General features: G+C 45.7%; 1 protein-coding gene across 10 annotated transcripts in view; it reads right to left on the bottom strand.

Moving 5' to 3' along the window:
- DPF3 (double PHD fingers 3) overlaps nucleotides 1-24,764 on the bottom strand; it is a 277,931-nt gene that overhangs the window by 171,802 nt on the left and 81,365 nt on the right. The gene's annotated exons all lie outside the window — the stretch shown is intronic.

Below are 24,764 nucleotides of genomic sequence, written 5' to 3'. Positions count from 1 at the left end.
GTAGAATTAGAGAAAAGGAAAAAGGAGAGAGGGTAGGTCTTCCAACAGGGTAAGGTGAGAAGCAAGGCATGTAGGGGATAGGACTAAGCATAGCACCTGGATCGGACACTAAGTAAAGTTGCCTTCCTGCAGCTGCAGAGTCTGCTAGGATACACTCATTGACTTGCCTTGGCCAGTAGAATACAATGGAAGCTAGGCTGTGCCAGTTCCAAGCCCAGGCCTCAGGAGGCCTTGCATGCTTCCACCCTGCTCTCCTGGAAGCCTGCCTAGTTGCTTGGCATGTGAACAAGAGTGCGTTAGCCTGCGGGAGGGTGAATATAGATGTGGAGCAGAGATAAGCCATCCTGGCTGAGGCTCTTCTACTCCAGCCAGCCCACAACCTACTCAGCAGCTGACCAGAAACACATAAGTGAGCCCAGCCAAGATCAGAAGAACCACCCAGCTGAGCCCAGATCAAGCTGTTGACCCACAAAATAGTAAGCAAAATAAATGGTTGCTCTTTGAAGACACTAAGCCTTGGGGCGTTTTGGTAAGAAGCAAAACTAATAGGAACCAGTGTTTCTTTCATCTTTACATCCTCAATAGCCAATACAAGGCCTGGCATATAACAGTTACATAGTAACTGCTTCATGAATAAAGTATTGAATCAATAAATCAATAAAACTGTGAATTAATGAATGACATGCTGGAAAGTTGAAACTATGTCAGATCACATAATTCTATTGAGATACCTTGGTTTAAGGAATATTCTCAAATTGGGTTGTGAGATACCTAATAAAAAGACCCACTTCCTTTCTTCTTCTCAGTCAATGTTCTTTTTCACCAAGTTTAGTCAAGTGAAAAAGAAAGTTTCACCTGAAGTTATAATGTAGCGTACGGTGATTAAAAAACTAGACTAGTTGTTTAGAGATTTGAGTTCTAGACTCAACTTTTCCAATAACTGCAAGACTTTACTAATTCTCTTAATTACCATTTCTACCTCTGTAAAATAGATATTAAAAAGAAAATGACCCTCCCCTGTCATCCCCTCACTGAGTTGTTGTAGCAAATGAGATAGAGTGTGAAGGCTCTTCGGTGCTTTTTGCCATCAATAATTCTACTTCTTAATAAGCAGAGTTTTACTTATTGACAGTTTCAAGTGCTTTTATAAATATATCCTTCTATAAGCTCCATTTACCCTTTCTCTATCTTTCTTCCCACATTTTGCTCTCTGGTAGCCATCTTTTCAACAACAACAAAAACAAGGTAGGAAACAGTTAAAATTATCCTTGATGGTGAGGGGAAAACTGTTGCTCAATCCAAGAGGTGGTATTTCTGGCACTGAGGATTCCATGTGACTAAGGTCAAACCTGACACCTGCCTGATTTACTCTCTGGGACCAAAGTCCCAATAGAGAACTCTGGGTCCCCACTAGGCCACACCAGGGGCTGCCAGCTGCTGAGGATACAGCCTGGTCCCACTCTTCTTCCAGCAGCTTCTGCCCAGGGTGGAAAATCAAAGTCTCCAAATTCCAAGTAGGGCTCTTCCAACAGCCTCAGTTCCTGCCTTGGGCCCAGTCATGGGATCAGTGTAGCCGAGTTCCAAGCCCAAGTCAGGCACTGTTGAAACAAGTCTTGGCGACCCCTCCTACAATGGCAGGACCAGGTTGGAAGTTCACAGAGTTCTCTGAGCACTTTGTGACCCTCTTGGTTTACTGCCCTCTCCCAAACTGCAAAACCTTTGAAAGTCATAGTTCTGCGGTGAGCGTCAGGTTTCCTTAGACCCAAGCGTCTCGGAGCATAGAGGAGAGAGAGTCTGTGCCCACTAAGCCCTGTGCTACACTCATCCTGTGCCTGATGAGGGCTGGACAGAGGTCAGGGGTGGTCGCTACTCAAGCCAGGCGGGTAGGGCTGAAAGAGTGGGCAGCTCTGGTCCTGCTCAGTGTCCTGGGTCTCGATCACAGAGACGGTGCATCAACCCATCCTCCCTGTGCTGGGCTTGGGTTATCTGTCTGCCAAGCTGCCATTCCACCTCCTTCCAGTAACAACACTTCCGATTTCCTCCAGGCAACCAGCTTTCCCCACCATCAGTTGAGTAAAATCAACCCCACTTCATCCCTCAACTTTAGAGAGAGGCTTGTGACCCAGCCCTGGCCAGTAAGAAAACCACATCCCCAGGCCTTAGTGATTGCTTCAAAGATGAATGAACATGTGGTCCAGGGCAGGCAAATTTGGGCCAGACTTGGAATTGCTGTGAGAAAGAGGCACTTACTTTCTCTTGGTATGGAAAAGCTAACACACTGTATATCCGAAGCTGCTGGGAGACCCCCATGAAGCAGACCTCTCTGCAAAGGAGATGTAGAGGAAAGCAGAACTGAGAGAGAGGGGAGGTGGAGGGAATCCAGATGACCTAGGTGAGCCCCTAGATCCAGGCCCAAATGAAGCAGATGTACTACCGAACTTTTAGTTTCATGAGCCCCTACATTTCTCTTTGTGCTTAAGCAGTTCGAGTTGAGTTTCTTGCCATTTGCAACCTTTAAAAGCCCTGACTGATGCACATTCCAGAGTCTGGTTTTACCAAGACACTCTAGACAAGGCTGAAGAAGAGGCCAGGGGCCCCATCCAAACAGCTCTAGGCCACTCCAACCCAAACGCTTTTGAGATAAAGATGGTTCACTATGGCCATCAGGTGCCACACATCAAACCTGAGAGGTCAGAGCCAGAGAATGTTATATATGGCAGCTCAGTAAACTGCACTCTCCAGCTCACCACAGTCCCCACCACTCCCTATTGTATTTAACAAGCCCATTTTCCTCATTTACTTTACCTGCCTTGTCTCCTTAAATGGATGGATGGATGGATGGATGGATGGATGGATGGATGGATGGATGGATGGATGGATGAATGTATAGATCAGTTAATCAACCAATGGATGAATTGATGGATGGATGGTAGATGGGCAGACAAGCAAGTGGTTATGTATTTGCAAACTGAGCCTACCTACAAATAGGCATGAGACAAAGAATAATACCCTCAGGCCACTGCATTCAGGGATCACTTGATAATACGGGAAAGGAAATAACCACGTGCTTCATTCCATGTGGCTTTTGTCTTTGGAACACTAGGGGACAAGACTCTCTGGGTAGCGTTCACCCCGCAGTTATTCTCCTCCCTCCCAAGCCAGGGTGGTTAACATAATCCCACCGATACTGCGGCACAAGAAGGAACCATTCCTGGCATTCACGGGCAGCTACATCACATGAAAAACTGGCCCAAGGCAGTGGCCTCTCCTCAATCCTCAGCATCTACTCAGATCTGGGCAGCAGCCACACAAACAGAAAGAGTTACTGAGGATGCGGGCGCTGTGCTTTGGTGTCTGGACTTGGAGTCATTGCAGGCAGACGTCCACAAATGTATCTGTGAGGCTCGGGCCTTGAAGCAAAGATATGAGGAGTCCAGGGTGGCTATGGAGGGACACTAAGTGGCTCAAAGAACTAAGAAAAAAAAAAGAGAGAGAGATAGCAGCTAGAGAGATAAGGCTCAGAGCAAGGACAAGGCCTGTTCCTCTGCCCCCTGGCCGAAGGCATCACCATGACCTCAGGGAGGTAACTGGTGATTCACACAGAACCACACTGTGAACCACTCACTGTGGTTGTGTGTGCTCACAGGCAATCACTTAGGAAACCACATACCATTCACTCCACTATGAACCATAGTCCCCCTTGAATTGTCTTTGTGAAGTCATCTCAAAGTTCCGAGCAAAAGAATCTTTCCAGGGATTACTGAGGGCTGATCCCATAACCAGGTAGGTTCAGCTGTCTCTGTGCTTGGGACGTGGACGCCCAGCGGGGACAGACCAGGAAAGCAGCGCCCATACTCAACGCACCTGGACAAGGCACAGTCGTGCTGGGTAAGCCACCACAAAGGTGAGGCACAAACACAAAACGTGAGGCTCTGCGCTTCATCTCTCCTTACAGCCAGGAAATGACCACTTACAAGAGCGGGAGAAAATAGAGCTACACACATAACTAGTCCAAGGACATAAAAGAAGGGTAGCTGCTGGGGGGTAAGAAGTACTAGTTTCCTCGGGAATAACCCCTGATGGTGTATACCATCCCTGCCAGGTATCCACCTTCAGGATGACTCAGTCCCAGAGCCCAGGAATCACAAGCATCGAACGAGCCATGTAAAATAAATTGCCACAGAGGAGCAAAGGGAATGGCACCAACAAATGGCAGCATGTGGGTACCAGTAAACAAATGTGCCATTGCCTGTGGCTAACAGGAACAGCTGGTGTGCAGGAACAGCTGGTGTGCAGGACCGTCATTGGCCCCCTGGGACACTATGAAACAGACGAGGCACACGGTCTCTGCCCTCAATATGCTTGTATTTGAGAGAGACTACAAGACCAGTGAGTATACAGTCACAGTAAAACACATACAACCTGGGAGTCAGGAGACCTGGATCTCATCCTGCTCTGTTGCTTTGGGTGTGAAGTTCATCACTAAGTTTTCTGGGCTTCAGTTTCCTCATCTGTAGAGTGAGACCCCTCACAGCTGGTCAGTTCTGAGTGTTCCTGGTTCTCAGATTGGCTGATCTCCAAGGACTTGCCCAGTGTTCATACATTATGCTTTTGAGAGTCATGTAGAAATCAAAGTTCAGAGTTAACTTCCGGGATTGGGCACAAAGGTGCTGAGCCCCCAACCCCTCGCATCAGCACACACCTCAAGGCACACGCCCCCAAGCAGCCCCAGGCCTGAGACATACTTTTTTTTTCTTTTTTTTTTTTTTAATTTTTATTTATTTATTTATTTATTTTTGGCTGTGTTGGGTCTTCGATTCTGTGCTAGGGCTTTCTCCAGTTGCGGCGAGTGGGGGCCACTCTTCATCGCGGTGCGCGGCCCTCTCACTATCGTGGCCTCTCTTGTTGTGGAGCACAGGCTCAGTAGTTGTGGCTCACGGGCTTAGTTGCTCCACAGCATGTGGGATCTTCCCAGACCAGGGCTCAAACCCGTGTCCCCTGCATTGGCAGGCAGATTCTTAACCACTGCGCCACCAGGGAAGCCCGAGACACACTTTTGATTGCCCCTGAGCACATGGACTTTCAGCCCTGGGTGTTTGTTTTAATTCATCAGGAGGAAAGAATTCGGATTCTTTTTAAAATATACACAAAGGGAATACATTTGTTTATTTTACAGAATGTATTTTCAGATACAACTGGGTGAGAAGCAAGGCTAAAGACCACTCTTTTCTGTTGGTTCATGAGAGTATAATTCCTCCATGGTGATTTCTCCAAATGGCAGAGATTTTCAGTCTCCTGTCCTCTGATCTGTCTCGTTCGCTACCCTGTTCATGGGGAACTGTCACATCATCCTTCGGGACCTTGGCACTCCAATAACTGCATCCTGCCACCATCAGCCCTGTGGGGATGCAGGGTACCTGCCCAATGCCCACCTTTCTACCTACCCTGCCCTGTAAGGTCACCAGATAAAATAAGGATTCCCAGTTAAATTTGAGTGTTAGATAAAGAACATAAATTTTTAGTATAACATTTGCCTTTCCAGGTGGCAAAACTGAGGCAGGTTCCTTCCAAGGATAGAAAAGATCTTCTCTCCTTCAACGCTTGTTTACAGAATCTCAGCCCAGTGGCTCTCATGTCGCCTGGCTTCAGTGAAGCCTACCTTTGCTTCTTTAAGGGTGAACTGTGAAGGCCATGGCCTCTGAGGTTCATGGTAACATAGGTAGTCATCCCATTCAGATGCCAATGGTGCTTGGTCAAAAAAACTGCTTATGGCTAGAATCCAAAACATTTCTACACATAACTACCAGCCCCAGTGCAGAAGAGTCTGGTGAGAGGGGGAGGTGGGAGAGAAGGAGAAATGTGAGACAGGTATTACCCTAAAAATCTCCAAGGGAGATCTCAGTCTAAGAGATCTCACTACCCTTAATAAAAAATCAAAAAAAAGAGAAAGAAAGAAAGGTGTTGTCTGGCAATGGCTGACACATGGGCCATGAAGATCTGGTCCTAACTTCTAGCTTCAAGAGACAAGGCCAGGACTTCCCTGGTGGCGCAGTGGTTGGGAGTCCGCCTGCCAGTGCAGGGGACACGGGTTCGAGCCCTGGTCTGGGAGGATCCCATATGCCGCGGAGCGGCTGGGCCCGTGCGCCACAACTACTGAGCCTGCGCTCTAGAGCCCGCAAGCCACAACTACTGAGCCCACGTGCACAACTACTGAAGCCTGCACGCCTGGAGCCCGTGCTCCGCAACAAGAGAAGCCACCGCAATAAAAAAAAAAGCCCGCGCGCACCACAACAAAGAGTGGCCCCCCCTCGCCGCAACTGGGGGAAGCCCACGCGCAGCAACAAAGACCCAACACAGCCAAAAATCAATAAATAAATAAATTTAAAAAAAAAAATAATAAGAGACAAGGCCAGCATGTCCCCCAACCCTGGATTCCATAAGGGTTGAGTGGGCCTAACAACACCTGCAAATCTTTCACCTGCCTACATGGGCACCTGGAGTGGAAGCTCCACGAGGGCAGGATTGGTGCCCTTTTCTTCTCATCACTATATACCCACCGTCTAGCCCAGGACCTAGCCTCATGGCAAACACTCGGTAAGCTTATGCTGAATGAGTGGATGAATGCCCAGTTATCCAATATGTCCCAGAAAGTAACATGAGCTTTGTAGTGCAAGGGCTCTGAACAACTCAGATGTCCAGTGAAAGGGGTTGGCCTGGATGACGTCTGAGGTCATCTGCAATACCACGAGCCCTTGAGCCGTCAGACTCAGGCAAATAACTTCATTGAAACAATTTTTTTTTATTTTAAAAATCATTTTATTATTTTTCTTAAAAATTAAATATGTAAGAGGAAGGTAAAATAACCATTTCACTCTCACTAAAATATGATTAATTACAAATATTTTAAGTAAAAGCAGTGTGATTAAACATGATGTTTTTTCCTTGAAACAACAATTCAAAGATCTAGTTCTAAATTCAGTTTATTTCAATACTTGATTCTAAGGGTGCTATGAGCTGAATTAGGTCCAAATTCATATGCTGACGTCCTAACCCCTAGTGCCTCAGAATACAACTGTATTTGGAGATGGCACTGAAACAATTTTAAACACTTCCTTCAACACCCCAGCTCAGCATCTCTAGCTGAAGTCCTCAAACTAGGCCCAGTGATCACCCCAGGAGGGAAGAGTATAGAGAGGCCAAAGATGGGAACTTGGTGAAGAAAATAAGGGATGAACAACTGGGGGAATAGGGCACAGGTGGCTAGGGATCCAAAGAATGGCATAAGAAAAATAATTCAAGATGCAGCATGGCTGTCCAGGACATACACACTCACACAAGCACAAAGATCCTCCTTCTAGATCCACACTGCACGCCCCCCCAGCCCCATCCCATCACTCTATGACAGTGCTTCTTTGTGGAACAGAACAATAGCTACATTATGCCAACCTATAATTATCCTAGGAGAAGCGATAGTAAAGTCAAGACATTGCGTGAACACTGGGATACTGGACACCATCCCACAAGAACAACAACAAAACAATAACAATCCACAAAATCCCTAATTAAATAAAGACTGAAAACCGCCCACGCCAGTACCCTTTCACATTTATCTGAGGGCAGGATTTTTTTTTTCCACGTAATTATCTAAGTACAAGGACTTCTTTCATTGGAATTGATAAAGAGTATTGGGGGAAGGAGTCGGGAGGTTGGTTTTTTGGGTTTTTTTTTTTTCAATAAGGAGGCAGAACGTAGAGGAAGCAGTCGGGGGGTGGGGCATGAGAAAACACCAAGGATAGGGGATGACACACAGGAATGCGGGACAGGGGATGACACACAGGAATGTGGGACCGGGGATGACACACAGGAATGTGGGATGGGGATGACACAAAGGTAGTTGAACCTGCCTCTACTCAGTGAATCCATTCCATTAATAAAGAGATGCCGTTTCACTACTCCAGTGAAACTAGTTTCCAGGGGCTTTGGTATAAAATACACAGAACCCTGGATGGTGACATGGAAAAGACAGCGACCAAAAAAAAAAAAAAAAAATCAGAATACTGAATTCTCATCTCTCTGCAGTAACTAGTTCTTTCCTTGGTTTATTCAAGAAACAGGTGTTCCATTTCTGCCCCATGCGAGGCATCAAGCTAGCAACTGAGGGAAACAACAAAGAAGTAATCACTACCCTCTTTGAGCCTTAGTTTCCTACTATTGCCAAGTGAGAGTCCCTACCAGCCCTGGCCACACACACACACACACACACACACGCACACACACACACACACACACACACGCACACGGCCACACACACGCCTGCTTCTAAGTTCCTGGTGCAGCCCCAGCCCCGCCTGGGACCTGCCTCCATAGGCCATCACAGAGGAAGGAGAAAGTCTGCTGCTTCTAAAGCTGAGATGAAGCCTGAACTCTGAGCAAAGGAGCCCCATGCCATGGACACGCGGGGTCATCTTGGTGAGTCCTGGTAACAGCACGCGTGTGGGAAAGAGGGCTGTCTCTAGTTTCTAAGGAAAAGGTGTCTCTTCTCTCCAAAGGGGCCCATCCTCCTGAAGGGTGGCCTCTGTGTTCTGCCTCTCCTGGACTCCAGGCCGGGCGCCCTCCCGCTCAGGCCTCCACACTTCTCAGCCTCCTTTCCTCTCACCTGCGCCACACACTAACACAGGGGCTGCACGATCATTCTTTTAAATCGTCAAAGGTCCTTCTAGCAATGATCCAACCTCGCTCCTACATTTACTGAGAAGCTCCTCAAATGTACAATATTCTCATCTGTCCATTCTGCTGAGCTCTTCACCATCCTTCCTCAGAACTACTTTTTCATCGTCATTAATTTCCTCCTTTTTTTTTTACCACTTCCTAGTCATAATGCTGCTTTACCAACATTTGACAGTATTAGCCATGTATTCCTTGAAACCCACAGAACCTTGATTCTCATCTTTCATTTAGTTCCCTCAATGAAAGTTCCCTGCATCCGGGGCCAGGTGGTGGGGCTAGGGCAATCGTAGGACCCAGTCTTCACCCCTCTACCCATCTCTCCGTATCTACTACCTTGGCTCCAACTCTCACCTCACATCAGCCAAGGGCTGTAAAGGACTCAAAGCACCTCCATACTCATCACCTCTTTTTTTTTTTAAAGTCTTTATTGAATTTGTTATAATATTTCTTCTGTTTTTATGTTTTGGTTTTTTGGCTGCCAGGCATATGGGATCTTAGCTCCCCCACCAGGGATCGAATCTGCACCCCTCGCATTGGGAGGCGAAGTCTTAACCACTGGACCACCAGGGAAGTCCCAGAAATCTGTAACTGGCTATGATCAATTAAGTGTAAACACCACTGTACTCTGACCAGCCCCTACTCATCACCTCTTACGATAACAAAGTTCAGTCCTGCAAACTCTGGGAAATCATTTTACATTTGCAATAATCTCTTTCACTTAGAGAGAGGCTACTCTTGCAAGGAACACTGTTTTAGAAGCGCGGAAAAGCTGTAGTGGAAGTGCAACCAAATGACTCCTGAAATGTGACATGCTCTCCCCAAATCCTCCGCTCATTGAGCCGCTCTCCCTTAGCACGGTGCCGTGCGCCTTACCACAGATTAACTGTGTCAGTCTCCCCTGCACCGTGAGCTCCTTGAGGGCAGGCTGGTCTCTTTTTAGTCCCCATACTGCCCAGTGCTTAAATATTAGTCGAAATGCAGCAAGATCAGGGAGAAGTTCAATACCAAATCTCATCTCTATATGATTCGTCCCTTTGGAAAACTATTCCCAGGTTTATTTCTAGCATGGCCCAAGGGAGTGCTTGCCTACCTACCTACAGGGTTTAAGAAGGAGAGCTTTCTCTGATCTTGGGCATTTCAGAGGCCACCATCACACTGCACTAAGATATCCAAGCAGGCCCACCAGTTGGACATCCACAAGGAGGACCTTGAAGGAAACACCTCACAAGGTGTTTCCGTAATTCTGTAATTGCCTTTCAGGACACAAGGCTCCGTAATTCTGTAATTGCCTTTCTTATTTACTGTACGCCTTTGACCAAACTCCTTAAGATGTTTGTTCCTGTTTTCCCATCAATAAAATAAGGATTAACATACCTGACTCCTAGGGTTTGCTGTGAGGATTTGACAAACAAGTACTAGAGAAAGTGCCTAGTGCTATGCTTAATACGCAATAAAGGCTCAATAAATACTTTATTATTATTATTAACAGGTTAGAAAGGGGGCATGATATTGACTACAGCATAACTTTCATACTGCCCTTTGACTTGGCTAGTTTTGACAGAAGGGCCTTTTGACAATGCCTAAAAAACAAACCACTAAACTTTCAGCATTTAGAAAATACCTGGTAATGTGAGAAATAGATAACCTCCCTCCCTTCCTAAGGTCATCCTACCCTGACCTCAGGGATCGGAAAAGATAAGCTCAGAGATGGGGTGAGGGATACGGTGAGGGTTAGAACTGGGGTAAAGATCTGGGATAGAGTGATAATTAGGAAAAGAAGGAGGAAAAGCAAAGGGTCAAGGATGGATGGAAGGTCTGGAAGGGGGGAGATCAGAAATGGAGTAAGGGTCAGCTTTGGAGGGCGGCAGAAATTAGGTGAAATTAGGAATATCTGATGGATGCTCATATTAATAATTTTAACTTTCCACCACCATCACCCCCCACTATAGAGTCAAAATGTCCTGCTTTGTAAAGAGGAGTGCACGTGCTGGGGGTGCAGAGGGGAGAACCCTGAACTAAATGAACATTTTTAAACAAACAAGACATTTTAAACTCAAACAGTAAAAGTCACTAAGCTGGTCCAGTCCCACTGGTCCTTCTCCACAAGTGGGGCTCACAAGTGGGACTGGCAAGAAGGTTCTAGTAACTAGGTCCGCCCACAGGATATAAAATGACTGGTGAATTTTGCATTCCAAGGACAAGAGTTTTCCAAATTAAAATTTTACTAGTGTGTGAAAATAGTTCACCATTTACTTTTAGGATGAGGTAGTGTTTAGAATATCAGCCTAGAAATCCAAGCTAGCATTTTCAGAGATGCTGTCTATTCTGGGAGGGGGGAAAAAACCCTCCCAAAAGCTTGTTGCTTCTATCCAGACCTCTGAGATCTTGGACCCAGAAAGAGAGAGGAGTCTCAACAGCTTCTTCCACCAGAGAACCAGCCAGAGGTCTCTGGGCTTATATTGGGTTGGCCAAAAAGTTCGTTAGGGTTTTTCTGTAAGATGTTACAGGAAAACCCGAACGAACTTTTTTGGCCAGCCCCCATAGGATGTAATTCAGAAGCCATGGCTTGGATTTTGATATTCTTGGGAGTTCAGGAACAGTCCTGTTGATCTGAGTTCCAGCCTCAGCCAGACCACCTACTTGCTGTGCAAACTCAGGCAAGTGATTTCACCTCCCTGAGCCTCTGTTTGCTCATCTGGCCCTTCTGGACAAGCTTAACTTGGCAGTGCCTTTCAGCTCTAATACTCATTCGGTCAAAAAAGAAAGTGTCCACTGAGCACCTACTACATGTCGGACACCTTCTAGACTCTGGGGATACAGCAGGTTCCTGCCCTTATGGGGCTTACATTCTAGCTCCAAAGTCCTATGAACTCCAAAGAGCCTATGAAGAATACACCCTGTATGGTGTGCTTGTACATCTCAGAAATAGAGATGGGGCAGAGGCTCCATAGGATAGAACGTAAAGTTTATGGGTGATTAAGTAATTGTCGCCCAGTTAGTAAGTAGGACAACAGTAACTTCTTCCTTCAAAAAAGTTTTAAGTTGCTGAAATATACTGGGTTTTTTGCAGGGGGGGCATTATTTTTTGGTAGTGGTGTGTTTTTTCTGATGAGGGGCTGCAAAATGGAACTGTGGGTACAGGATGAGCCTTGAGGAAGGTCGAATGTGTGCAGAGGAAGACAGAGCAGAGAACAGATGCGTGACTCTAATGGAGGCCCCGGGAGAACCCCACGCTTCTGCCAGGGTCAAAGACTTCACTCCAGAATATCCACTCCCTTTTCAGTCACGGGAAACTTTAATATCATCACCAAACACAGTTCAGGCCTGCCCAGCCCTGCCCGGCTACTGCCTGATGACCCAAGACCTGGTCCCTCCACCGAGGCCTTGGGGCAGAGTGGAGCCGGGGAAGGACACGGGGACATGGGGAAAGGGTAAGAAGCCAGCAGGTCAGCACAGGTCACATAAGCCACCCTTTCTCCCAACCCATGTGCAAGCCTGTGTCAGGGAGGAAAAAATTTTCCTCTACCCTTCTAGGTTCTTCTGGCTGGTCTAAGAATTACCTTGACTTGAGACAGATTAATAGGAAAAAAAGCAAACAAAAATTTAATAACATGCATGCATGGGAGAAATCCAGGAAAACTGAGTAGTTCCCCAAAACGGCCCAAGTCCTCATCCTAATTACCATTCTCAGCTGAAGACCAGAGAGGCTGCTGGGACTGGAGGGGGAGGGGGGGGCGGGGGAGCGGGGGTCAGCTCTTGGGGGTGACCAGCAAAAGCACAGTCAAAAAGGGTAAGGTCGTTAGGCAGCTTAAAGTCATTGCCTTCTCCATGGATAGTGTTTCCAGAGATTTGGTCAACCCTTTGGTACAGTGAGAGAGACACCCTTACAAATGGAGATTTCCCTTACCAGTGTAATGTTGCTTACAAAGCTGTTAACTCCTACTCGGTGTTCAGAGTTTTTTCCCTGTGGGCTGTTTCTTAGAAAATAACTAGCTTAAAATAATTAATATGCCAAAGAGACATATTTGGGGGTGGCAAATTCTGCTCCCCTATGCCCGAATGCCCTCCCTCCACCAGAACTTCCAGGCCGCTCAACACCAGGGAAGGAGGACATGGGGCTGCAGAGCACACGTGCCCTAGATTTCAGACGCGATCTGTGGGGAAGGGCAGGTTCTGGGCAGCCTGGAACAGGAAGGGAAGAAGGCGCTGGGGAAGAAGCAGACCCCTGGTAGGGGTTCACAGCCCATGGGGTGTACCAGAGTCCCTGAGGAACAACTATGAAATGTAGATTCCCGGGACCCCACCCCACTCTCTCCTGATTTAGTAGATTAGGGTGGATACCAGGAGCCTGACTTTTCACTCTGCTCTCCAGCTAATTCTGATGCAAGTGGGCCATTGCCCACCCTTTGAGGCCCGCTGTGGATAAGAAGAGTAGAACTTGAGGTTCTACTTGAGAACTGTATGCATCCCTCTTTAGCTGACTGTTTGGGAAGTTCACATTTCCTTTATTTTCTTTCAAAACTTCAACTGCACATCTGCAAAATGAGGATAAGCAAAGTACCTGCTTCTCGGGATTACTGAGAGAAATAAATAAGAAAAAGGATGGAAAGCACCTAGCACTGTGCCTGGTACATGGTAAGAATTCAGTAGATTCCCTCTTATTATTCAGGGGGTGGTTTTTATAAACGCCTTCTTCCTTGTCAGCCCCTTCCTAAATTGGAGCATGTCATGGGAAAGATGGGGATGGCCGGCAGTGAAGCCTCAAACACAGAAGGCAGGGCACCAAGGCGTCCCTGTGCCCTCACAACCAGCACCAACACCATGGTCCAGGAACACCACCCAGAACATGCTTTGATGTGCAAGCACCCAGAGCAGAGGCGGGTGCTCATGGAATGAGGGGGATCCCATCAGAGATATGCCCTGGAAAGAGACTGTGGTAGGGGACAAAAAGGGTGACAAAGGGAAACAGGAGGGAAGGGGCCAGGGCACAACCCTTAGAGAATGAATTGTGAGTACGACATAAACTGCTTAGAACCAGCTAGGCCCAAGATGGCCAAAGATTTGACATCCAGTGGATTTTGAGCCTCAGTATATTAGCATATGCTAAATGACACACCCACAAGTGCCATGACAGTTCTGAGGCTGATCATAAAAGGCCAAAAAGTAGGCAGCGGCCCAATTCCTGGAAATCCCCACCCTTTCCCCAAAATAGTTGGAATAATCCTCCCACTCGTTAGCATATGATATTACTCAGCCCATAAGAACTAACCACCCCATATTTCAGCCACTCTTGCCTTTTGACACAGACCACATTCTGTCTGTGGAATGTATATCTCTCTAAATAAATCCACTTCTTACCTATCGCTTTGCCTCTTGCTGAATTCCTTCTGTGCTGACACATAAAGAACCTGAGCTTCATTAAGTCCTGAGACTCAATTAAAAGACAGTGGGTTCGAGTCCCAGCCAGTGGGTTTGAAACTGCGCACCTCAGATTGGGACTTGAACCCACGTGCCAGGACTAGAACCCAGCCAAAACCAGATTAGGACTTGAATCCATGTGGCCAGGACTCGAACCTGGCCAAACCCCACAATCTTCCAACTGAGATCACACACCTGGTTTCAGGACTAAATGAAGCTCAGGTTCTTGATGTCTCATCACAAAGAATTCAGTGAGAGACAAAGGGATAGGTGAGAAGTGGATTTACTTAGAGAGAAACACACTCCGCAGAGTGTGGGCCATCTCAGAAGGTGAGAAAGGCACCAGGGTATGGGGTTGTCAGCTTTTATAGTGGTGGGTAATTTCATAGGCTAATGAGTGGGAGGAGTAGTCCAGCTACTTCAGGAAGGGGCAGGGATTTCCAGGAATTGGGCCACCACCCGTTTTTTGATCCTTATGGTCGCCTTAGAACCATCATGGCTCCTGCGGGTGTGTCATTTAGCTTGCTGATGTGTTACAATGAGCGTATACTGAGGCTCAAGGTCTAGTGGAAGTCGGCTTGTCCGCCATCTTGGACCCATTTGGTTTTAATCAGTTTATGTCATGTCCTCGGGCTATGGCATTCTTTCAAAGGTTGTGCCCCGCCTCCTTCCCTCCTGTTTCAAGTTCAAGACACAATCTGAAAGTTCTGGCTGGGTTCGAGTCCCACCTGAGTTGTGCAGTTTCAAAAGGAGGAGGGGAAGGGCAGAGAATGGGAACCATATTCACCCCGCAATGTCCTGCGTTGGCAACTGAGTGCCCACGTTTCAGAGTTGGAAGAAAGGTGAGTCTTGCGTGTATGGGGTCAGTGTCTTGAAGGGAAAGAGGGGCACGAAAAAGAAAGGGGGATGAAGAGCAAGAACAGGTACTGCATTTGGGTCTAAACACAAATGGAGAGATTTTATTTAACAGGAACTGCTCAGAAGGAAAAAAAGAAAACAAAACTAAGTCTAGGAACAAACCCACACACCCCAAATCCAAGAATGGTAGTAGAAAATGGGGTCCCTCACCCACAACCACCTGCATCTGCATCAGAACTCTTTTCCTAGTCAGGCTTGGCACACTGCCTTGGTCTTCCCTATCCTCCACTGGCTCCTGGGCTCAGAAGACCCCTGCCCACCATGTCAGGAAATAGGGCTAAGAAGTAATTAGTTAGAATGAGGTTATGAGGGTGGACCCTAATCCAACATGTCTGGTGTCCTTTTAAAAAGGGGAGATTTGGATACAGAGACATGCGTACAGGGAGGACACTATGTGAAGATGAAGGCAGAGATCAGGGTGATGCTTCAACAAACCAAGGAACACTGAAGTTTGCCAGCAAAGCACCAGAAGCTACGAGAGGCCTAGAACATATTCTCCCTCACGGCCCTCAGAAGGAACCAACCTTGCGGACACCTTGATCTCAGACTTCTGGCCTCCGGAACTATGAAGCAATAAATTTCTGTTGTTTAAGCCACCTAGTCCGTGGTATTTTGTTACAAAAGCCCTACCAAACTAATACCCCCATAGCCTTACTTTTCTTCACCACACTGACCATCAATGGGCAAATGAGATACTTCCAGAAAGTCACCATATTTACTTTTCTATCCAACAAACCAACATGGTAGAGGAAATTCAAAGATGAACAAAACAGAGTCCCTGCCCTCCAGGAGCTCACAGAAATACAAATGTTTGCCACTTTACAGTTTACAAAACACTTTCACATACATCATCTCTTGTAGACCCCAGACCTCATACTGAGATGGAGGGGAGGGTCACGTGAGCCCTTCCACAGATGGGAACAGCTGAGTTCTGGAGAGTTGGTGACTTGCTCCAGAGCACTCAGCTACTAAGTGGCAGGAAAGCAACTGCAGCGGGTCCAAGAAGATGTTTGGTGGGGCTGTTTCATTTTACTCTGTTTTTCTGCCTCTTGTCTTTCCCACAAGCAGAAGCCACAGCACAGTGGCAACTGGTATCCAAGATCTGTTCCAAGCTAGCTCCAGAAGGCAAGAGGGAGGCCGGCCAGGGAGAAGAGGCTGCTGCGCCCACCACCCCACCCCCAGGCCCCCAGCCACTTCCAGCTCACAGGCCCCGCAGGTTCCTGGTAACGGTGCCACCCAGTGTTGTCAAAATAGCGAGCAGCTGGAAAGGATTCCAGAATGAAATCTATGTGCCTCTGCAGCTTCCTAAATGGCTGCAACTGTGGCAGCTAAACCCGCTAATGTGCTAAGCATTTTCTGGCAGGGCCAGGAGGCAGGGCTGGTATTTTGGGAGCTGGGAGGGGCTTGGAGGCATCATCCTTGGCAAGTCCTGGAAGGAGGTGGAGGCAAGGAGAACCAACCCAGAACACTTCCCATGAAGTCACCGAGGGCCACCGGGGCTGCACTTCAGAATTCCTGGAGCGCTGCTGGCGGGCAGAGAGTGCGCTTGGCCTGGTGGGCAGGGCCAGCCGGGCGCAGAGCCCTCACAAGGCGGTGGGGGGAGGGCTCTAGGATGCAGGTGACGGTGGATGCTTTTTCTGCTGACACAGAACAGTGTGTGATGCTGTCCGCAAGGCCGGGCAGCCTGGACCCGGCCCTATCTCTGTTTGCCTCTGAGTTGGCAGGGGCAGGGCCCATGGTGACCAAACAAAGGACAAGAAGCCAATGCCCAGGGCAACCCGGCAAGACTCCCTGAGAGGGGTCTGAGGATAAGGGCATTCCATGTGGTTAGGGCACTGGAACAGAGTCGGCGGCAACAGGAACTTTCATACGTGGGGCCCTCTGATTTCCCAGGCACATCCGAGCCCCTCAAGCATTTGCTTCTCATGGTGCCCTTGTTTTTGAGTGCTCTTTTAAAAATATGAGACCAGGGGCTTCCCTGGTGGCGCAGTGGTTAAGAATCCGCCTGCCAGTACAGGACACACGGGTTCGAGCCCTGGTCGGGGAAGATCCCACATGCCTCAGAGCAACTAAGCCCATGCGCCACAGCTACTGAGCCTGCGCTCTAGAGCCCGCGAGCCACAACTACTGAAGCCCGTGGGCCTAGAGCCCATGCTGTGCAAGGAGAGAAGCCATCGCAATGAGAAGCCCACGCACCGCAATAGAGAGTAGCCCCCGCTCGCCGCAGCTAGAGAAAGCCCGCAGGCAGCAACGAAGACCCAATGCAGCCGAAAATAAATAAATTAAATAAATAAATTTTTTTAAAAAAAAGAAACACTTTAAAAAAAAAAAAATGAGACCAGGAAAAGGAGTAAACCCCCAAAGCTGGATCAAAACTAGGTCCTGGCGTTCCTTTGTCCCTGATGTGCTTGAGTCCACATTTCTTGGAGAAACCAGAGGGTTTTGACAGAGTGAAGAGGCAGGTGTTGGGGACCAGAAGGTAGAGATGGTAAAGAATTCTTTCTTGAGGAGGCACTGGTGACAGGAAGTGGTATGAGGACAAAGCAGGGCTGCTCAGGTGAGGGAGACACGAGTCAATCTGGGAACACAGAAGCCAGTAAAACCCTGACAGGATTCAATCTGGGGGGAAAAATCCTGACTGATAGAAACTGCTGAGAGCTTGCAGCTTTTAAAGCCCTCCTAGCAAAAGGATCTTTGGAAGCTTTGCAAACCCTGACCACACAGCCAGTCAGCCGCAGCCCGGCCCAGAGCACTGAGTGTTTTTGCTAAATCAGAACAAACCCACTCACAAATATCTCGTCCTGACCTCCCCCGGCACCCATTCCTTTCCTGTCTATGTGCCTGCCTTCCTCGGAAGTGAAGTCGTCTCAGAGCCCAGGGGGAGAGTGCTGCAGAGGCCGAGGGGAGCTAGGGGGGCAGACTGCAATCTCAGCTCCTCTACTCACTAGCCGCTGACCCTGGGCAAGGCATTTAGCCTTTACAAGTCTCATTTTTTAATCTGCAAAAGTGGAGATAAAGAAACTGTGATTGTAGAGTTGGTGGGAGAACTGAGATCAGGCACAGAGCCAGGGTGCTCCACAAGGGCTGGTCCCCTTCCTCTGCAGAGCCTCCAGCACCACATTCAATGGGGGGAGGATGCAGATCTGTGGGAGTTTAATTAAAAAGTTGGGGAGACAAAAGCAGTCTTATATAAAACAACCAGTCATGAGTTTAATAGAGTCCCCTCTAAAACGGTACCCCTGCCCACCCCACCCACCTTCCCCATAGTCTTTCAGCTGGTAGATGTATTTTATCAGGGCCACTGTGCTTACAACTCTAGGTGGGTGCCATCCATGTTCTATTCTATGAGCCCTGAAGGGAGCACCATTCAATAGACTAGCGTTTGAACAGTGACCCCAAGGGCGGGCAAAGTTGCAGCCCTACTAAAGCGCTTTTTTAGTGTCACCACCTTCAGGAAGCCTTTCCTGAGGCTTCCCACAGCCTCTTCCTTCTTGCAATGCCAAAAGCAGTTCATCTGTACTTCCCTTATGGAGCTCATTAAACTCTGCCTTTATAATTCTTGGGGTGTGTTTATGTGTGTGACTCCAGCAAGAGTTGGATCTGACCTTTACATTCCCTGCAGCACCTAGTATAATACTAATTCATTTTGTGAGGCCAGCATTAACCTGGTACCCTAACTAGTCAAAGGCATTACCAAATTTTTTTTAATTTTAAAAACCTGTGAAAAAATGTTCAACATCATTAGTCATCAGGAAAATGCAATTAAAATCACAATGAGCTATCCCTAAACATCTATTATAATGGCTAAAACTAAAAAGACTGACAATGCCACGCACTGGCAAGGATATAGAATAACTGGAACTCTCATGTACTGCTGGTGGGAATGCACCACTTTGGAAAGCACTTTAGCAGTTCTTATAAAATTAAATATACACTTATGACCCAGCAATCCCACTCCTAGGCATTTGCTCAAGAGAAATGAAAACATATGTCCACACAAAGACCTATATATATGAATGTTCATAGCAGCTTTATTCATAATGGCCCAGACTTGGAAACAACCCAAATGTTCGTCAATTGGTAAATGAATACACAAGTGCTGATACATCCATACATGCAATAACTTGGATGAATCTTAAGTGCACTGTATTAGTTTCCTATTCCTACTATAAAGAATTATCACAAGCTTAGTGGCTTAAAACACTACTACACATTTACTATCCTATAGTTCTAGAGATCATAAGTCCAAAATCAGTTTCACTGGGCTGATGTCAAGGTGTCAGCAGGACTAGGTCCTTCTGGAGGCTCTGAGGAGAAAATCCGTTTCCTTACCTTTTTCAGCTTCTAGAGACCACCTGCATTCCTTGGCTCATGTCCCTTCCTCAGGGCCAGCAGTGCATCACCTCTCTCTCTCTTTCTCTCTCTCTTTCTCTCTCTCTCTCACCTCTGCTTTGAAGGAGCAGGACTTTGACCAAAGGCACAGAGGCATAGCAAGTTTGGGGAACTTATAAGCAGTTCCGTATTTCCAGAGTATATAATGAGACGTTTCAAAGATAAGGAAACTGAGATTCAGAGAGATCAAGTATCCCACCCCAGGTCTAGGGCACGGTGAAAATCATGTGCAAGCCCAAGGCCTCAGAATCCAAATCCAGAGTTTTTCCCAGTACATGTGAGCTCTCAGATGTCCCCATGTTAACCCTGAAGGCCACCAGTCTTGGAGGCTGAATGGGCATCTTCACCACGTCTCAGAGCCCTGCATCCCCTCCCCACTCCATGAGAGATGGTACCTGCCTCTGGACACCTCAGCAGCAACTCAGCCTGTGGAGTCAGCATGACCTTGGGTCTCTGGCTCTCCCTACCCTGGGACCAACCGATTCCCAGCCCCAGTTTGATGAAATTACAACCTTAATAAGATTGATATTTGCATCCTGCTTTATATTTGTCAGCACTCTTTCACACAGGTTATTTTGCTTGGACTTCCCCATTGTGTGAGGCTAAGGGTGCAGATACTATCAACCCCACTTAATAGATCAGAAAGCTGAGGTACTGAGGGTGGGAGGCTGGCCACACTCTCCCAGCAAGTAGATAGAAGCCAAATCCGAATTTACTGCAGGCTTCCTGCTCCCCACGCCGCAGTGCCTGTAACTCAGAGAACAGAACTGGGGCACGCCTGCTAACCTCGCTGAGCCTCACATTCCTCATCTGTAGGTCGGATAATGGGGTAATATCTGCCCTGCCTATCACACAATGCATAAGTGAAAGAATTTCAAAAGGTGGAAGAAAGTATGTATAAAAGCATTTTGGAAACTTTAAAATGTACAAAAGGTAAGGAACTGTTCTGATTATACTCTTAAGGAACGTCATAAATTCTCTCCAAAAGTATCTTTTTAAAGTTTCTTTGGGGACTTCCCTGGTGGTCCAGTGGTTAAGACTCTGCACTTCCACTGCAGGGGGCGCGGGTTTGATCCCTGATCAGGGAACTAAGATCCCGCGTGCCTCGCAGCGTGGACAAAGAACAAATAAATAAATTGTGCTGGGAAAAATGGACAGCCACATGCAAAAGAATGAAACTGGACCCCTATATCACACCATACACAAAGATTAACTCAAAATGGATTAAAAACTTAAATTTTTTAAAAAATAAAGTTTCTTTTATTCCCTCGGAAAGCCAGTTTCTCCTCCTGCCTTCTTTATTTCTCGTTAGAGCAGAGAAGTTCTATCCAACAGCTCAACTTGAATCTCAAGGTCAATGTTTAATTCCTCCTTCCAGCTTCACCCTTTCTGGGGGCAATTCCTCACCCCCACCCCCATCCCGTCCTCTCTGTCACAGTCAGTCCCCCTTTAATGCTAGAAGTTGCCAGCTCCCACTTTCTGTTTTCCTCCCTCTTGTCTCTCCCTGGTCAGAACCAACCTACACATTGTTAAAGCAACACTCCCATTGTATCTCTCAGTGGCTCATGACTCCCGAGGGGACAGAGTCCGGGGGTCCTCCATGGGCTGCCGCTACCCCAGCCAGCCTCTCTGGCTTGTCTCCGACAACTACGTCTTCCTAGGCGAGCCCAAGTGGCCCACATTTCACAAAAGCTCTACCCTCTGCCCACCTTATGTCCCCATTAGGAACTCCCTCTCCCACTATTCAGTTAACTGTTGAGGGGGAATCAAATTAGTCCCTCAGCTCTTAACATAAAGCTCAACACATTCCAAGTGAATCAAAGAACTGAGGTTTTAAAAAAAAAAAACAGAAACAATTATATAGGTGATTATCTATCTGATGGCTGAATGGGGGTGAGGAATTTCTAAGCTAAACAGCAATGAAATAAGTCAGTGGCTAACAAAAAGGAATAATAGTTAACATCTACTAAGTTCTACTTATTTTAAATGGATATCAGTATTAAAAATAAATAAAATCAAACTTGACCTCATGTAATACACAAAAAAATAACTCCAAATGGATCATAAAATTAAAGTAAGCACTAAAATTATAAAACTTCCAAAAGAAAACATAGGGGGAAATCTTCATGACCTTAGTGTAGACAAAAATTTCTTAGGACACAAAAAGCAAGAACCACAAAATGAAAAGAATAATTTGAACTTTGTCAAAATTTTCTGTTCTTCAAAAGACTCTTAAAAACAGGAATAACGGTTGCCCAACTATGTAAGTGTAATTGATTCCACTGAATTGTACACTTAACATGGTTAAAATGGCATCTTGTGTGTTATATATAATTTTATTGACACTGTTAAGAAGATGAATAGGCAAAACACAGACTGAGAGAAAGTGTTCATCATACATATATGTGACAAAGGACCTATATCCAGTACATATAAAGAACCCTAGCATCTCAGTACTGAGAAGTCAAACAATCCAATTTTTTTTAAATGGGCAAAGATTTGAACAGACTCTTCACAAAAGAACACATACAGCCAATAAGCACGTGAAAATATGCTTAGTATCGTTAGTCATCAGGGAAATGCAAACTTAAACTATATCACACCCACTAAAATGGTTAAAAAAATTTTTTTAACTTTTTATTTTATATTGGAGTATAGTTGATTAACAATGTTGTGACAGTTTCAGGTGTACAGCAAAGTGATTCAGTTATACATATACATGTATCAATTCTTTTTCAAATTCTTTTCCCATTTAGGTTGTTACACAATATTGAGCAGAGTTCCCTGTGCTATACAGTAGGTCCTTGTTGGTTATCCATTTTAAATATAGCAGTGTGTACATGTCAATCCCAAACTCCCTACCTATCCCTCCCCCCTCCCCCCTTCCCCCCTGGCAACCATAAGTTCATTCTCTAAGTCTGTGAGTCTGTTTCTGTGTTATGAATAAGTTGATTTGTATCATTTCTTTTTAGATTCTGCATATAAGCGATAGGTATTTCTCTATCTCTGTCTGACTTACTTCACTCAGTATGACAATCTCTAGGTCCATCCACGTTGCTGCAAATGGCACTATTTCATTCTTTTTAATGGCTGAGTAATATTCCATTGTATATATGTACCACATCTTGTTTATCCTAAAATGGCTAAAATTTTAAAAATTGATAATATTAAGTGCTGGTGAAGAGGTGTAGCAACCAAAATGCTCATACATTGCTGATGGGAATATAAAATGGCTCAGCCACTTTGGAAGAGTATGGCAGTTGCCTATATAGAAGCATGCTTGCTATATGACTGAGCAGTTTCATTTCTAAGCATTTACCCAAAAAGGCAGGAAAAAATTTGTCTACAAAAAGACTTATACACAGATGCTCATAGCAGCTGCTGTCATAGTAGCCAAAAATTGGAAACAACCCAAATGTCCATCAAGTGGTGAATGGATAAAAAATTGTGGTATATTCATAGAGTGGAATAAAAAGGAACAAACAAACATACACAATAACATGGATAAATTAAAAAAAAAAAAAAAAGGCTGAGTAAAATAAGCTAGATCTAAAAGAATACATACTGTATGATTCTATTTATGTGAAATTGTAGAACCGCAAAATTAATCTATAGTGACAGAAAGCAGATCAATGGTCACCTGGGGCAAGAGATGGGGTGGACTGCAAAGAGACACAAGGGAATTTTGGGGGATGATAGAAATATTCTGTTGTGGTTGTGGTTACATGGATATATACATTTGTCAAAACTCATAGAACTCCATACTTAAATTAGTACATTTTATTGTATGTAAATTATACCACAATAAAGTTGGTTTAAAATAATTTTTTAAAAGTCAAACCACAAACTAAGAAAAACATTTGCCACATATATGACAGATAGACAAATCAATATCAATAAGTACCCATACAAATTGATATAAGAAGCATTAAGACCTTAACAGATAAAAGGCCAAAGGACACAGACAAGCCACAAAAGAGGAAATAAGAATAACTAATAAGGGTTTCCCTGGTGGCGCAGTGGTTAAGAATCCGCCTGCCAATGCTGGGGACACGGGTGCAAGCCCTGGTCCAGGAAGATCCCACATGCCGTGGAGCAACTACGCCCGTGAGCCACAACTACTGAACCTGCACTCTATAGCCCGCAAGCCACAACTACTGAGCCCACGTGCCACAACTACTGAAGCCCGCATGCCTAGAGCCCGTGCTCCGCAACAAGAGAAGCCACCGCAATGAGAAGCCCACGCACCTCAACAAAGAGTAGCCCCCGCTCACCACAACTAGAGAAAGCCCGCGTGCAGCAACAAAGATCCAACACAGCCAAAAAAAATAAATAAATAAAAATAAATAAATTTATTAAAAAAAAGAATAGCTAATAAACAAGACAAAATTAAAACAATGAAATGCCATATTTCACATACCAAATAAGCAAAGTTTTTTGTTTGTTTGTTTGTTTTAATAGTAAGGCTAGTCTTGTAGGGCAAGATAAGCACTCTGCTGGCAAAACATAAACTGGTACATTTCTGGAATATAATTTGGCAATAAGGATCCAATTAACAATTTCCAGATTATTTGACCTACTTCTAGGAATCTATGCTAAAGAATAATCAAAACTAGAGATCAATCATCAAGAATTTTCATTACTGACTTAGGACAAGCCACTGGGCTGAGTAAATACGAATATCAATATGATGAAATAACAAATATTTGTTCATAGTAGGAACTTAACAAATATCTCTTAAATGTACTTACTTTATATACTACATAAGAATTTTAAGAAGGAAATATATCGATGACTTCCACTAGTGGGTACAGAAATGTATATATAAATTTTTTCATTACAGCAAAGATTGGAAATCACCTAAATGTCTGTTCAGAGAGGTGAAGTTAAATAAATCGTGGTATATCCACACAATGAAATACCGTGCATCTGTTAAAAATAGGACAGACGTAAACCTATTGATATGGATCTCTGAAATATATTGTTAAATTGAAAAAGCAAGGTGCAGAAAAACAAGGCACGTAGAATGCAACTATTTTAAGGGGGAAAAAAAAAGGATAGATATACATTTATGCTCATAGAACATCTCCAGAAAGACATAGGGAAGAAACAGAATGGGTGACAGTGGTTGGCTCTGTATTGAAGAACTAGGGGGAGTTCTCTGGTGGTCCAGTGGTTAGGACTCGGCACCTTCACTGCCGTGGTCCGGGTTCAATCCCTGGTCGGGGAACCAAGATCCTGCAAGCCGTGCGGCTTGGCCAAAAAAAAAAGTAAACTGAAGAACTAGGGACTGAGGATGGGAGGGAGAC

The sequence above is a fragment of the Balaenoptera borealis genome (genome assembly GCF_965194805.1).
Source record: "Balaenoptera borealis genome assembly, chromosome: 3".
In the NCBI taxonomy this organism is placed as follows: Eukaryota; Metazoa; Chordata; class Mammalia; order Artiodactyla; family Balaenopteridae; genus Balaenoptera; species Balaenoptera borealis.
This window is presented reverse-complemented; position numbering and strand designations above follow the sequence as displayed.